This window comes from Trachypithecus francoisi, unplaced genomic scaffold (assembly GCF_009764315.1).
Source record: "Trachypithecus francoisi isolate TF-2019V2 unplaced genomic scaffold, Tfra_2.0 Lachesis_group11, whole genome shotgun sequence".
In the NCBI taxonomy this organism is placed as follows: Eukaryota; Metazoa; Chordata; class Mammalia; order Primates; family Cercopithecidae; genus Trachypithecus; species Trachypithecus francoisi.
Genome location: NW_022681456.1, coordinates 38,561,783 through 38,578,137, shown reverse-complemented (window position 1 = coordinate 38,578,137; position 16,355 = coordinate 38,561,783). Strand labels below are relative to the sequence as shown.

Genomic DNA, 16,355 nt, shown 5'->3' with positions numbered 1-16,355 from the left:
TACATCTGACTGGTGTACCTGAAAGTAACAGGGAGAATGGAAGCAAGTTGGAAACCACTCTTCAGGATATTATCCAGAACTTCCCCAGCCTAGCAAGACAGGCCAACATTCAAATTCAGGAAATACAGAGAACACCACAAAGATACTCCTCGAGAAGAGCAACTCCAAGACACATAATTGTCAGATTCACTAATGTTGAAATGAAGGAAAAAATGTTAAGGGCAGCCAGAGAGAAAGGTCGGTTTACCCACAAAGGGAAGCCCATCAGACTAACAGCAGATCTCTCGGCAGAAACTCTATAAGCCTGAAGACAGTGGGGGCCAATATTCAACATTCTTAAAGAAAAGAATTTTCAGCTGGGCGTGGTGGCTCACGCCTGTAATTCCAGCAGTTTGGGAGGCCGAGGTGGGCAGATCACAAGGTCAGGAGATCGAGACCATCCTGGCTAACACGGTGAAACCCCATCTCTACTAAAAATACAAAAAACTTAGCCGGGCGTGGTGACGGGCACCTGTAGTGCCAGCTACTCAGCAGGCTGAGGCAGGAGACTGGTGTGAACCCAGGAGGCGGAGCTTGCAGTGAGCCAAGATTGCACCACTGCACTCCATCCTGGGTGACAGAGCAAGACTCTGTCTAAAAAAAAGAAAAGAATTTTCAACCCAGAATTTCATATCCAGCCAAACTAAGCTTCATAAATGAAACAGAAATAAAATCCTTTACAGACGAGCAAATGCTGAGAGATTTTGTCACCACCAGGCATGCCTTACAAGAGACCCTGAAGAAAGCACTAAACATGGAAAGGAACAACCAATACCAGACACTGCAAAAACATGCCAAATTGTAAAGACCATCAGTGCTAGGAAGAAACTGCATCAACAAACGAGCAAAATAACCAGCTAACATCATAATGACAGGATCAAATTCACACATAACAATATTAACCTTAAATGTAAATGGGCTAAATGCCCCAATTAAAAGACACAGACTGGCAAATTGCATAGAGTCAAGACCATCAGTGTGCTGTATTCAGGAGATTCAACTCATGTGCAGAGACACACATAGGCTCAAAATAAAGGGATGGAGGAAGATCTATGAAGCAAATGGAAAACAAAACAAAACAAAAAGCAGGGGTTGCAATCCTAGTCTCTGATAAAACAGACTTTAAACCAACAAAGATCAAAACAGACAAAGAAGGCCATTACATAATGGTAAAGGGATCAATTCAACAAGAAGAGATAACTATCCTAAATATATATACACCCAATACAAGAACACCCAGATTCATAAAGCAAGTCCAAGTCCTTAGAGACCCACAAAGAGATTTAGACTCCCACACAATAATAATGGGAGACTTTAACACCCCACTGTCAACATCAGACAGATCAATGAGACAGAAAGTTAACAAGTATATCCAGGACTTGAACTAAGCTCTGCACCCAGTGGACCTAACAGATATTTACAGAAATCTCCAGCCCAAATCAACAGAATATACATTCTTCTCAGTACCACATCACACTTATTCCAAAATTAACCACATAGTTGGAAGTAAAGCACTCCTCAGCAAATGTAACAGAACAGAAATTATAACAAATTATCTCTCAGACCACAGTGCAATCAAACTAAAACTCAGGATTAAGAAACTTACTCAGAACCACTCAACTACATGGAAACTGAACAACCTGCTCCTGAATGACTACTGGGTACACAACGAAATGAAGGCAGAAATAAAGATGCTCTTTGAAACTAATGAGAACAAAGACACAACATACCAGAATCTCTGGGACACATTTAAAGCAGTGTGTAGAGGGAAATTTATAGCACTAAATGCCCACAAGAGAAAGCAGGAAAGATCTAAAATTGACACCCTAACATCACAGTTAAAAGAACTAGAGAAGCAAGAGCAAACACATTCAAAAGCTAGCAGAAGGCAAGAAATAACTAAGATCAGAGCAGAATTGAAAGAGATAGAGACACAAAAAACCCTTCAAAAAAATCAATGAATCCAGGAGCTGGTTTTTTGCAAAGATCAACACAATTGAAAGACCACTAGCAAGACTAATAAAGAAGAAAAGAGAGAAGAATCAAATAGATGCAATAAAAAATGATAAAGGGGATATCACCACCGATCCCACAGAAATACAAACTACCATCAGATAATACTATAAACACCTCTATGCAAACAAACTAGAAAATCTAGAAGAAATGGATAAATTCCTGCACATATACACCCTCCCAAGACTAAAGCAGGAAGAAGTTGAATCTCTGAATAGACCAATAACAGGTTCTGAAATGGAGGCAATAATTAATAGCCTACCAACCAAAAAAAGTCCAGGACCAGACAGGTCCACAGTCGAATTCTACCAGAGGTACAAAGAGGAGCTGGTACCATTCCTTCTGAAACTATTCCAATCAATAGAAAAAGAGGGAATCTTCCCTAACTCATTTTATGAGGCCAGCATCATCCTGATACCAAAGCCTGGCAGAGACACAACAAAAAAAGAGAATTTTAGACCCATATCCCTGATGAACACTGATGCAAAAATGCTCAATAAAATACTGGCAAACCAAACCCAGCAGCACATCAAAAAGCTTATCCACCACGATCAAGTTGGCTTCATCCCTGGGATGCAAGGCTGGTTCAACATACACAAATCAATAAACATAATCCAGCATATAAACAGAACCACAGACAAAAACTACATTATTATCTCAATAGATATAGAAAAGGCCTTCGACAAAATTCAACACCTTCATGCTAAAAACTTTCAATAAACTAGGTATTGATGGGACATATCTCAAAATAATAAGAGCTACTTATGACAAACCCACAGCCAATATCATACTGAATGGGCAAAAACTGGAAGCATACCCTTTGAAAACTGGCACAAGACAGGGATGCCCTCTCTCACCACTCCTATTCAACACAGTGTTGGAAGTTCTGGCTAGGACAATCAGGCAGGAGAAAGAAATAAAGGGTATTCAATTAGGAAAAGAGGAAGTCAAATTGTCCCTATTTGCAGATGACATGATTGTATATTTAGAAAACCCCATCATCTCAGCCCAAAATCTTCTTAAGCTGATAAGCAACTTCAGCAAAATCTCGGGATATAAAATCAATGTGCAAAAATCACAGGCATTCCTATACACCATTAACAGGCAAACAAAGAGCCAAATCATGAGTGAACTACCATTCACAATTGCTACAAAGAGAATAAAATACCTAGGAATCCAAATTACAAGGGATGTGAAGGACTTCTTCAAGGAGAACTACAAACCACTGCTCAATGAAATAAAAGAGGACACAAACAAATGGAAGAACATTCCATGTTCATGGATAGGAAGAATCAACACTGTGAAAATGGCTATACTGTCCATGGTAATTTATAGATTCAATGCCATCCCCATCAAGCTACCAATGACTTGCTTCACAGAATTGGAAAAAACTACTTTAAAGTTCATATGCCACCAAAAAAGAGCCCACATTGCCAAGACAATCCTAAGCCAAAAGAACAAAGCTGGAGGAATCACGCTACCTGACTTCAAACTGTACTACAAGGCTGTAGTAACCAAAACAGCATGGTACTGGTACCAAAACAGAGATATAAACCAATGGAACAGAACAGAGCCCTCAGAAATAATACCACACATCTACAACCATCTGATGTTTGACAAACCTGACAAAAACAAGAAATGGGGAAAGGATTCCCTATTTAATAAATGGTGCTGGGAAAATTGGCTAGCCATATGTAGAAAGCTGAAACTGGATCCCTTCCTTACACCTTATACAAGAATTAATTCAAGATGGATTAAAGACTTAAATGTTAGACCTAAAACCATAAAAACCCTACAAGAAAACCTAGGCAATACCATTCAGGACATAGGAATGGGCAAGAACCTCATGACTAAAACACCAAAAGCAATGGCAACAAAAGCCAAAATAGACAAATGGGATCTAATTAAACTAAAGAGTTTCTGCACAGCAAAAGAAACTACCATCAGAGTGAACAGGCAACCTACAGAATGGGAGAAAATTTTTACAATCTACCCATCTGACAAAGGGCTAATATCCAGAATCTACAAAGAACTTAAACAAATTTACAAGAAAAAATCAAACAACCCCATCAAAAAGTGGGCAAAGGATATGAACAGACACTTCTCAAAAGAAGATATTTATGCAGCCAACAGACACGTGAAAAAATGTTCATCATCACTTGCCATCAGAGAAATGCAAATCAAAACCACAATGAGATACAATCTCATACCAGTTAGAATGGCGATCATTAAAAAGTCAGGAAACAACAGGTGCTGGAGAGGATGTGGAGAAATAGGAACACTTTTACACTGTTGGTGGGACTGTAAACTAGTTCAACCATTCTGGAAGATGGTGTGGCAATTCCTCAAGGATCCAGAACTAGAAATAACATTTGACCCAGCCACCCCATTACTGGGTATATACCCAAAGGATTATAAATCATGCTGCTATAAAGACACATGCACATGTATGTTTATTGTGGCACTATTCACAGTAGCAAAGACTTGGAACCAACCCAAATGTCCATCAGTGACAGACTGGATTAAGAAAATGTGGCACATATACACCATGAAATACTCTGCAGCCATAAAAAAGGATGACTTCGGCCGGGCGCAGTGGCTCAAGCCTGTAATCCCAGCACTTTGGGAGGCCGAGACAGGCAGATCACAAGGTCAGGAGATCGAGACCATCCTGGCTAATACGGTGAAACCCCGTCTCTACTAAAGAATACAAAAAACTAGCCGGGCGACGAGGCGGGCGCCTGTAGTCCCAGCTACTTGGGAGGCGGAGGCAGGAGAATGGCGTAAACCCGGGAGGCGGAGCTTGCGGTGAGCTGAGGTCCGGCCACTACACTCCAGCCTGGGCGACAGAGCCAGACTCCGTCTCAAAAAAAAAAAAAAAAAAGGATGAGTTCATGTCCTTTGTAGGGACATGGATGAAGCTGGAAACCATCATTCTCAGCAAACTGTCGCAAGGACAGAAAACGAAACACCGCATGTTCTCACTCATAGGTGGGAATTCAACAATGAGAACACTTGGACACAGGATGGGGAACATCACATACCGGGGTCTGTCATGGGGTGGGGTGAGGGGGAGGGATAGCATTAGGAGACATACCAAATGTAAATGATGAGTTAATGGGTGCAGCACATCAACACCGCACATGTACACATATATAACGAACCTGCATGTTGTGCACATGTACCCTAGAACTTAAAGTATAATAAAATATATATATAAACAGCTAATAAGCACATGCAAAAATGCTCAATATCATTAGTCATTACAGAAATGCAAATTAAAACCACAATGAGATATCACTACACACCCACCAGAATGGCTATAATCAAAACAACAGACAATATCAAGTGTAGAATGGGATGTGGAGCAACTGGAACCCCCTCATACTCCAGAGACGGGAAGGTTAAATGGTGCAGTCACCGTGGAAAGAACTGTAACAGCTTTTCAAAAGGTTAAACATATATCTACCATATGTCCCAGAAATGACAATTCTAAGTGTCTACCCAAGAGAAATAAAAACATTTGTCTACACAAAAACTTGCATACAAATGATTATAGCAGCATTATTCGTAATAGCCAAAATGTAGAAACAACTCAAATGTCCATCAACTGGTGAATGAGTTAACAAGATGTGGTATATCCACATAATGAGATAGTCAGCAATAAAAGGGAACTACCAATGTACATTACAACAGTGGTAAGTGTCAAAAACATGCTAAGCGAGGAAAAGCCAGTCACAAAACCCTATATTAAATGATTCCACTTATATGAAATTTCTAGCAAAAGCAAACGTATAAAGACAGAAAGTGGATTAGTGGTTGCCTGGGGTTGGGGGTGGGAGCAAAGACTAACCGCAAATGGGCACAAGGCCACTTTGTGCAGTGATGGGCATGTTCTAAACATGGATCATGGAGATGTTGCACAACTCTTACAAATTCACTAAAAAACAATGTATTTACAATGGATGGACTTTAGATATGTAAATTACACCTCGATAAAGTTGTGGGCTCAGTTCAGAGGGCAGATATTCCAGTCATATTTATTATGAGTCATAGGCAATCCAAAGATAGAAACAAAATGGAGAGAAAGAATACATTTCCTTCTTCAATTTTATTTATCAAAAGCACTTTCTTTGGGTATCTCAAAATGTAAAGCTGTAAGTCAGGCACAATGGTGCACACCTGTAGTCCCAGCTACTCTGGAGGCCAAGGCAGGAAAAATGCTTGAGCCCAGGAGTTTGAGATCAGCCTAGGAAACATAGCAAGACTCTATCTATTATTTTTTCAATTAAAGCTAAAATACCCAGATCTCTTTTTTTAATTATTATTAATTTTTGAGACGGAGTGTTGCTCTGTCATCCAGGCTGGAGTGCAGTGGCACAGTCTCAGCTCACTGCAACCTCCGCCTCCTGGGTTCAAGCAATTCTCCTGCCTCAGTCTCCAAAGTAACTGGGACTATAAGCGCCTGCCACCATGCCCAGCTAATTTTTGTATTTTTAGTAGAGACAGGGTTTCATCATGTTGGCCAGGCTGGTCTGGAACTCCTGACCTGAAATGATCCACCTGCCTTGGCCCAAAGCACTGCAATTACAGGCGTGAGCCACCTCAACCGGCCCAAGATCTCTTAAAATATGATTTTGAAGGCAGTTTGCCTGGAGATTAAGGGTTGGAACTGTGGACTCAACCTGTGTCTAAAACACAGCACTCCTACTTACCAGCTGACTTGAGCATGTTACTTAGACTGAGTTTCAGTTTCTTGTTCCTATACAACAAAAATAATACATCCAACAGAGTTGTTTTAAACTAGCACACTATCTATTAACAGCACATGGTAAATACTCAACAAATGCTGATGTTATTATCTTTATTATCGACACATCATCATTACCATCACTATGACTGTAGTTTCCTTGGGAGACTTGAAAACTTGACCGACATGTGTATGTTCCTGACATACATTTAGTGCTTCATCATTGCTATATTCAATTTAATTCACTTCCCAAACATAACCATGTTCCCTTCCTTATAACCCTCATTCACTATCTTAGGGACCTTATACTTTGAAATAAAATCCCCAGATCATTTCACTAACAGAACAAAAGCTGTACTATTCCCTGGCTAAAGCAAGGTATTTTCCAAATCAACCATAGGAAAACAAACATTTTTAAAAGGTGCAGTTTTTGTTTGTTTCTAGGGTAAGAGAACTGGACAAAGAAAAAATGTCAGTATCTCCTCAGAGAAGCCTGGCAAACAGGGGAAATAACACTAAACAAAGAAAGCCATGTGCAGAGGACCTGGCAGAGAAACACAATTGCCAGACATTGCACCCGAGAATCACCAACACCTGCAGAGTAAAGCAAAGGGCCACGTACAGTGCTGGCTGCTTCCTGGGTGACAGCTGAAACCCAGCCAAGTTCAAAAACCCCTCGCTGTAGGGGTGTGTTTTTGCTTTGTAACATCTACATGAAAAGGGAAGGGAAACTGCAATGGGGTAAACTTTTTATTTTGTAAGACAAGGGTCTTCTTGTTCTCTTTTTCTTTTTGTGGTCAGTGGGTGGAGGGACAGAACCCTGGAAAAATATCTGTGCCAACAAGCAAGACAGTCCCATCACTGATGTCAGGAAAAGCAGAGCAGTCACCTCTGGCTTGCCCAGCCCGCCTCACTCGCCCAGCAGCACACAATGTGACTAAAGAACCCTACTTTAGCTGGCTGGGCACACACCTCAAAGATCATGCCACAACATGGCAGGGGGCAGGTGCCTGTGCCAGGGAGGGACACATGCCTTTTACTCCCCACACTTGCTGGTGAGTCACAGAAGCCCTGTGACCTCAGTACACTCAAGGGAAATATGTCATGGGGCTTACCCTTCGTGAGAACCGCTCTAACTTAGCATACAAGAAAACCTCACAGCCCCTGTGGGGACTTCTCCTGGGCACCACCTAGCTCCTGCTTTAGTAAAGTGTGGAGAAAACCAACTTCCTCACAGAAAAGTCTTTTAGAGCCAAATGTAAGTGTCCCCGAAATCAAGTAGACAACGATGTTCCTGTCATTCTGGGTCTGTCCTTGAATGTTGACTCTGTTCTGTTTTCTTTCCACTACAAAGTCATAGACGCTGAGACCCAAAAAGGCTCAAGGGATCTAGAGAGGTGAAATAACTTACCAAAGGCCACAGAGGATGGAAGTGGCCAGGCCAAGACTAACACCCAGCTTTATCCACAAAATCTGGAAAATGCTATCATGTTATCTTCGACCCAGAAAAGAAGTGCTCACAAGAAGAATATCAAGGGAGGCTAGTCTAGACTCTAAGCTAGTGTCAAAGTTCGAATCCAGTTCTGTCCCTTACTAGGGCATGCAACCTGGACAATTTCCTTAACTTCCGTTTTCTCATCCATTAATAAGAGGATAGTAACAGCATCAACCTTACAGAGCACTCCAAGCATGAATGTATCAATACCGAGAGTTTCTATATGACTGATCCTCCTCCTCCTCCTCCTCATCATCACTGATCCTCCTCCTCCTCCTCCTCATCACTGATCCTCCTCCTCCTCTTCCTCCTCCTAATCATCCTAAAACAGACAGGGGAATGAGAGTGAAGAAGGGATGATAGGTACAAAAGGTAGAAAGTGAGTGTATGATCATTAAATAAGTAGACCATAATTTAACTTCAAAAAATTCAGAGACATGGCTAGGGTCATATTAACAGGGATTAGCGAGAACATAAAAGCAAAATGTGTTATAAACCATGGCTCCAACTATGTTAAATATTCATACCCACATGTATATACATACTTCCAGAAGAAAGTGAAATAAAATGCATGAAACATTAATTCTCTGGGCACTAGGATTAAGGTGGATCTTTATTGTCTTCTTTATTACTTTTACTTCCCAAATTTTACACAGCAGACATGTATTGCTTTAGAAATCAAAATAAATGTAGGTTTTAAAGGCTGTTTTTTATTTTCTTTTCTTTTTTATTTATTTTTTGAGACAGGGTTTTGCTCTGTTACCCAGGCTGGAATGCAGTTGTGCGATGACAGCTCACTGCAATCTCCACCTCCCAGGCTCGAGCAATCCTCCTGCTCCAGAGCCCCCACCGCCCATAGCTGGGACCACAGGTGCATGCCCCCACACCCAGCTAATGTTTGTATTTTTGAAGAGATGAGGTTTCATCGTGTTGCCCAGGCTGGCCTTAAACCCCTGGACTCAAGAGCCCAGCCCAAGGCTTTTTTTTTTTATTATTATTATACTTTAAGTTCTAGGGTACATGTGCATAACGTGCAGGTTTGTTACATATGTATACTTGTGCCATGTTGGTGTGCTGCACCCATCAACTCGTCAGCACCCATCAACTCGTCATTTACATCAGGTATAACTCCCAATGCAATCCCTCCCCCATCCCCCCTCCCCATGATAGGCCCCGGTGTGTTTTAAAAGAAGACACTTGATACCAGGCCAGGCCCCAAACGGCAAAAGGGCTATTAGGTAGAATCCCAAGAGGCAGGGCTTGTGTTTACTCAGACAGCCAAGCGGGGAGTGCCTGTGTCTGGGAAGAGAACAATACTTAGGGGGAAGGGGGAAGCTTAACCACCAAGCTATGCCTGAGAGCATCAGGCCAGGGAAGGACTCTGTAAAACAGGAATAAATTCCAAAAGAAAACAAAACAGAAGTGACGACGTCAGCAGTCCCTAGTTAAAAAAAGAAGAAGAAAGAGAATCCTGGAGCAAGCCTCTGTGCAGAAATTTTTTCCCCTGGCTGGGACAGAAGATCAGTCACCAAAACTAAAAAGCAAAAGATCCAAGTGGCTGAAAAGAGGAATCATGGGCTCCTACTGGGGACAAGACTTGCTTGGAAGCCCATCTGAGGGCCTGCTGCCCTGTCTCCACATCTGAGATCATCCCCCAATCCCAGCCAGGACCAGGGATTTCCTGCTCTTTGGCATCCAGATGTGAGAAATAAATCTGCTGACTCTGAGATCACCGACAGACAGACGCGAGCCAGGGCCCACAGAGAACGCGCCGTGGGGTCTGAGATCGAGTTCATCTGGCATCTTTCTCAGCACATATCTTCCTGGCTTGTCTTCAGTCTCCGCTCCTCCCAATTTGAGTTCCCACCTTACCCTTTTGCAGAGATTCTTTGTAGCTCACATGAAGGAGTGGACAGGAGACATGGAACAGATAGCTGAGAGAAGTACTGGGGGCCTCCCAGCTCTGTTCAGAGCCCCACTCTCCTCTGACCAGTATGTTAAGGTTTATCCAGATCACCCCCCACAGTTCTCCTATTTCACGGATGAGGGAAATGAGACAGAAAAAGGGGGACTGTATGTCTGTTCCATCAAAGTCATATGAGATGATATACTGTCTTAAGACCATCTGATTCAGGACTTTGCCTGAGGTCACAAATCTTTGTAGTGACAGGCCAGGACAAGCACGTAACTGTCCTAATGGCTGCTCCTTCCTTTAGCACTGTGGCTGCCTGCGAGCTGGACTGTGCTCTCTAGTGCTCACTAGAAAAGTTCCAGCCCCTCAGCAGGCACCGGGGCTCCGGCGGCCGTGGCATATCCGTGTCCTCTGCCCGCTCCGTGTCCTCTGCCCGCTCTGTGTCCTCATCCTCCTTCAGGGGGCTACAGCAGCATCCTAGCTGGGTCCGACGGGCTGCTTACGGGCAATGAGAAGCTCACCATGCAGAACCTCGACGATCGCCTGGCCTCCTACTTGGACAAGGTGCATGCCCCAGAGGCACCCAACAGCAAGCTAGAGGTGAAGCTCTGTGACCAGTAGCAGAAGCAGGGGCCCAGGCCCTCCCGCAACTACAGCCACTACTACAGGACCATCGAGGACCTGCGGGACAAGATTCTTGGTGCCACCATTGAGAACTCCAGGATTGTCCTACAGATCAACAACACCCATCTGGCTGCAGATGATGTCCAAACCAAGTATGGGTGCTGGACGAGGTGACCCCGGCCAGGATTGACCTGGAGGCACAGATCAAAGGCCTGAAGGAAGAGCTGGCCTACCCAAAGAAGAACCACGAGGAGGAAATCAATGTCCTGAGGGGCCAAGTGGGAGACCAGGTCAATGTGGAGGTGGATTCAGCTCTGACCTGCCAAGATCCCGAGTGACAGGTAAAGCTAATATGAGGTCATGGCCAAGTAGAACCAGAAGGATGCTGAAGCCTGGTTCACCAGCTGGACTGAGGAACTGAACCAGGAGGTCACTGGCCACACAGAGCAACTCTAGGTAAGCAGGTCTGAGGTCTCTGACCTGTGGTGCACCCTCCAGGGTCTTGAGTTGCAGTTGCGGCTCAGCATGAAAACTCCCTTGGAAAGCACACTGGCAGAAACAGAGGTGTGCTCTGGAGCCCAGCTGGCACAGATCCAGGCACTGATCAGCAGTATTAAAGCCCAGCTGGGTGATGTGCAAGCTGATGGTGAGTGGCAGAATCAGGAGTACCAGAATCAGGAGTACCAGCAGCTCCTGGAGCAGGAGATCACCACCTACCGCAGCCTGCTCGAGGGCCAGGAAGATCACTACAACAACCTGTCCACCTCCAAGGTCCTCTGAGGCGGCAGGCTCCGGGGCCTTTGCTCTCCTAAGAGCGTGTCTCCTGGGTAGGGGGATGGGAAGGAAGGAACCCTTACCCCTGGCTCTTCCCCTGACCTGCCAGTAAAATTTTATAGCCCAAGGGAGGGAAAAAAAAAAAAAAAAAAGAGCAAAGAAAAGTTCCAGTCCAATCCCCAGGCTCCTCTTGGGCAAATGTCAACATATAAAATGATCCAGAAGGCCAAGTCAAATTAAGGTGTAATGGACAGGGGTACCTCTTCACTTTTTCTAAGGAACAACTATAACAGAAAACATCTCAGTCAAAAAAGTGACCCTGCAATGTGGACGGCCAGGACCCATAATGAGCCAGAGGGGTTGGCACCTTTTCAACACGGGCCTGCATTCCTACAGGTCCAGATCCCAGAGTGTACTGTATCCAACGTGCCTGTGGCTAGTGTGTGTCTATAGACTGTGGAACCACACTCTCTGACTTCCAACCCTGGCTCCAGCACTTACTCTGTGACTTTTGGCCAGTGTATTAACCTTTCTGTGTCTCTGTTTCTCCTCCTGGAAGGTAGGCACTAAGTATCTCCTATCTTTAAAAGTTCCTAAGAAGTCTGATCCTAGGCGACCCTATATATACGTGCGCACCCAGCAGCCCTTTGTGTCCCCTTTGAACCCAAACTGAGGGAGGACAGGTCCCTCTCTCAGCCTCAGAAAGTGAATCATGATAGGATTCAACCTTTTCTTTGGTTTTCTCCTTCTCTTTGGCCAGTGACAAGTCAAAGGCAAGTATAACTCGGGTCTCACTAAACAGGGAGGTCAGCAGGGAAAGCCTTCCTTTCCCAATAAAAAGACATAGGTTTGGCCAGGTGCGGTGGTTCACGCCTGTAATCCCAGCACTTTGGGAGGCCAAGGCAGGCGGATCACCTGAGATCAGGAGTTCGAGACCAGACTGGCCAACGTGGTGAAATCCCATCTCTACTAAAAATACAAAAATTAGCCGGGCATGGTGGCACACACTTGTAATCCCAGCTACTTAGGAGGCTGAGGCAGAAGAATCACTTGAACCTGGGAGGCAGAGGTTTCAATGAGCCGAGATCACGCTATTGCACTCTAGCCTGGGCGACGAGAGCGAAACTCTGTCTCAAAAAAAAAAAAAAAAAAAAAAAAAGACACAGGTTTGTGCAAAGTGTATTAGGCCATTCTTGCACTGCTATAAAGGAATACCTGAAACTGGGTAATTTATAGGCTCACAGTTCTGCAGGCTGTACATGCATGGCACCGGCATCCTGAGCACAGCTTCCAGGGAGGCCTCGGGGAGCTTTTACTCATGGCAGAAGGCAAAATGGGAATAGGCATGTCACATGGTGAATGCAGGGACAAGAGTGAGTTGGAGCAGAGGTGCCACAAACTTAAACAACCAGATCTCATGAGAACTCACTCACTATCACAAGGACAGCACCAAGACATGAGGGATCTGCCCCATGACCCAAACACCTCCCCCACCAGGCCCCACCTCCAACATTGGGGATTACATTTCAACATGAGATTTGGGCAGGGACAAATATCCAAACCATATCACACAAAAGAAGCCTTTTGACCCTTCCACTGCCTTTAGTGCTGCTATAGCAGCCATCTGCGGCCATGGAGAAAGAGCCAGGAAAGCCAAGGAGATGGTTCTGGTTTCTGCGCCCAGGCCAGCCTCCCTTATTCCAAGGATGACTGTGAGGAATGTGGACCCCTGTGTGGCTAACTCTTGCTTGTGGCCAAATGCCATTCTAATAGATCAACTGTACAAGTTTATTCTCATTAAAAAAATTTTTTAAAATCATGTTCTCCAAAAAGTTACTGAGTAAAAGTGATGTTGCAATATCAGTATGACTCATGGCACTGATTTTTGTTTGTTTGTTTGGTTTTTGGTTTTTTTTGAGACAGAGTCTTACTCTGTCTCCCAGGCTGGAGTCTGTGGCACAATCTCAGCTCGCTGCAACCTCCACCTCCTGGGTTCAAGTGATTCTCCTGCCTCAGCCTCCCGAGTAGCTGGGATTACAGGTGTGCGCCACCACGTCTGGCTAATTTTTTTGTATTTTTAGTAGAAACGGGGTTTCACCATATTGGCCAGGCTGGTCTCGAACTCCTAACCTCATGATCCGCCCACCTCAGCCTCCCAAAGTGCTGGGATTACAGGCGTGAGCCACCATGCCCGGCTGACATTGTTTTATATACACACACAGATACAGAAATGCAGTGGTGTGTGTATATATATATAATATATGTATACTATATATGGGTGTATATGTCACATATATTTCCCAGCTTTGTCCACTCAGGCAGCCTTGAAGCTGTGATGTCCCTGTAGCAACAAGCACACCTAGTATCTGGATGTTGGTTTCTAAGTACCATCCTCCAGATGACCTCCAAGAGACCAGTGTTCCTTGAAAAATTGGCTGACTCTAGGCCACCCTATGTTTACGTGCACACCCACCAGCCCTTTCTGTCCCCTTTGAACTGCAGCAAGGAAAATGCAAGATGAACCTGGACATCTTAGAATGCCAGAAAGCAAGGGAGGTACTTTTTTAAAAAGGCAAGGGTGAAAAAGGAAAAAAGAAGAAAGATGGGGCATGTCAAATGGACATATAAGCCAAACTGAAGGAGTTCCCAATAGCCAAAGCTGGAACAAATTAGAGGGAAAAAACAAACAAACAAACAAAACAGATAGTAGTATAAGATCATAGAATAAAACAAGTATCTGTGAGCCTACACCGAAATAAATAAGTGACTAAGTAAATATAGCAAAAGGGACAGATCTTCCTTACAAAAGAATTCTAATTAATACTTGTAGAAAGAACTAGGAAAATAGAATATCACCTGTATTTCACTGGAGCAGAAATGTTTGCCCTAAAAACAATTATGGCCTTCAGTGATCCAGGGAATGATCAGCTGTTGCACTTTCGGTAACAGCAGGATTATGGGCATTAATACAGAACTCGACAGTTTACAAATTTTTTTAAGAAAGAAAAGAGAAAATCATGATTAGAACACCATAGTAATAACTGCTCCAACAAGATCCACTGATGAAGCTAAAATCAATGTGTGAAACTTTATGGAGGAACATTATTTGCACAACCTTAAAATATCTCCTTCCTGAATACTAATATAAATATTAATTACTGTGGTGATTTTAAAATATGTCCACAGACTCTTTGATACTCCTCCAAGAGGTGGAACTTAATCCCCCCATGCCCTGAGTGTGGGCTGGACTTGGTGATTCCTCTCTAATTAATAAATGATAGAAAGGGAAAGACAGTAACCTTACAGTAGTGAAACCTAGCAGACATGATGACTTGATAGATAGCTAAGTGAGGTTAACATCACCAGTAACAAGCCATCTTGACATCATGTACTCCTTCACAGGCCGCAGTGAGAACAGCATATCACCTGAACTGTATTTGTCCCCAAAGTCCATAACCTCAATCTAATCCTGAGAAGACACTAGAAAAACCCAAATGGAAGAACATTCTACAAAATGCCTGAATACTACTCTTCAAAAGTGTCAAGGTCATATGTCTCAGTCCATTTAGTGTTGTTATAAAGCAACAACTATTTTTTTGGCTCATGGTTCTGCAGGATATTCAAGAAGCATGGGGCCAGCACCTGCTTCTGGTGAGGGCCTCAGGCTGCTTCCACTCATGACAGAAGGTGAAAGGGAACTGGTGTGTGCAGAGATCACATGGTGAGAGGAGAAGCAAGAGAGAGGAGAGGAGCCGGGCACAGTGGCTCATGCTTGTAATCCCAACATTTTGGGAGGCCAAAAGGGGAGAATCTGTTGAGTCCAGGTGTTTGAGATCAGCCTGGGCAACATGGTGAAACCCCATCTCTACAAAAAATAGAAAAATTAGCTGGGCGAGGTGACATGTGCCTTAGTCACAGCTGCTCGGGGGGGTTGAGGTGGGAGGATCTCTTGAGTCCAGGAGGTTGAAGCTGCAGTGAGCCGTGATCATGCCAGTCCACTTCAACCTGGGCCAAAAAACAAGACCTTATCTCAAAAAAAGAATGAGAAACAGAGTACGGGGGGTAGGCTCTTTTTAGCAACCAGCTCTCATGGGAACTAACAGAGTGAAAACTCACTCATTATCACAAGGACAGCACCAAGCTATTTACTGGGGATCCACTCCCATGACCCAAACACTTCCCATTAGGCACTCACTTCCTACACTGGAAATCGGATTTCAGCATGAGATTAGCAAGGGTCAAACATCCAAACTATAGCAGCCATAGAAGACAAGGGAAGATGAAAGTATCACACATTGGATGAGACTAAGGAGACATGACAACTAAATACAATGTGGATTGGATCCTGGAACAGAAAATAACATTCGAGGAAAAACTGGGAAAATGTGAATAAAGTATGTAGTTAACTACTAAAGTTAATAGTGTTGTACCAAGGTAAATGTTTTCATTTTGATAAACATACCATGTTGTTTAAGATATTCATATTAGGCTGGGTGTAGTGGCTCATGCCTGTAATCCCAGCACTTTGGGAGGCTGAGGTGGGTGGATCACCTGAGGTCAGGAGTTCGTGACCAGCCTGGCCAACAGGGTAAAACCCCGTCTCTACTAAAAATACAAAAATAAGCTGGGTGTGGTGACAGGCGCCTATAATCCCAGGTATTGAGGAGGCTGAGGTAGGAGAATTGCTTGAACCCGGGAGGCGCAGGTTGCAGTGAGCTGAGATCGCACCACTGCACTCTAGCCTGGGC

At 43.8% G+C, this 16,355-nt stretch overlaps 1 protein-coding gene and 1 pseudogene across 2 annotated transcripts in view; one reads left to right on the top strand and one right to left on the bottom strand.

Annotated features, from left to right (window-relative positions):
• The window catches only part of LOC117090752, an 80,604-nt pseudogene extending 68,991 nt beyond the window's left edge, over positions 1 to 11,613 (top strand). The window contains exon 5 of the transcript XR_004440121.1: positions 10,551 to 11,613. The product of XR_004440121.1 is annotated as a keratin, type I cytoskeletal 19-like (transcript). The remainder of the gene's footprint in view (positions 1 to 10,550) is intronic.
• Positions 1 to 16,355, bottom strand: part of TMCC3 (transmembrane and coiled-coil domain family 3) — a 317,061-nt gene that overhangs the window by 264,535 nt on the left and 36,171 nt on the right. The window lies entirely within an intron of this gene.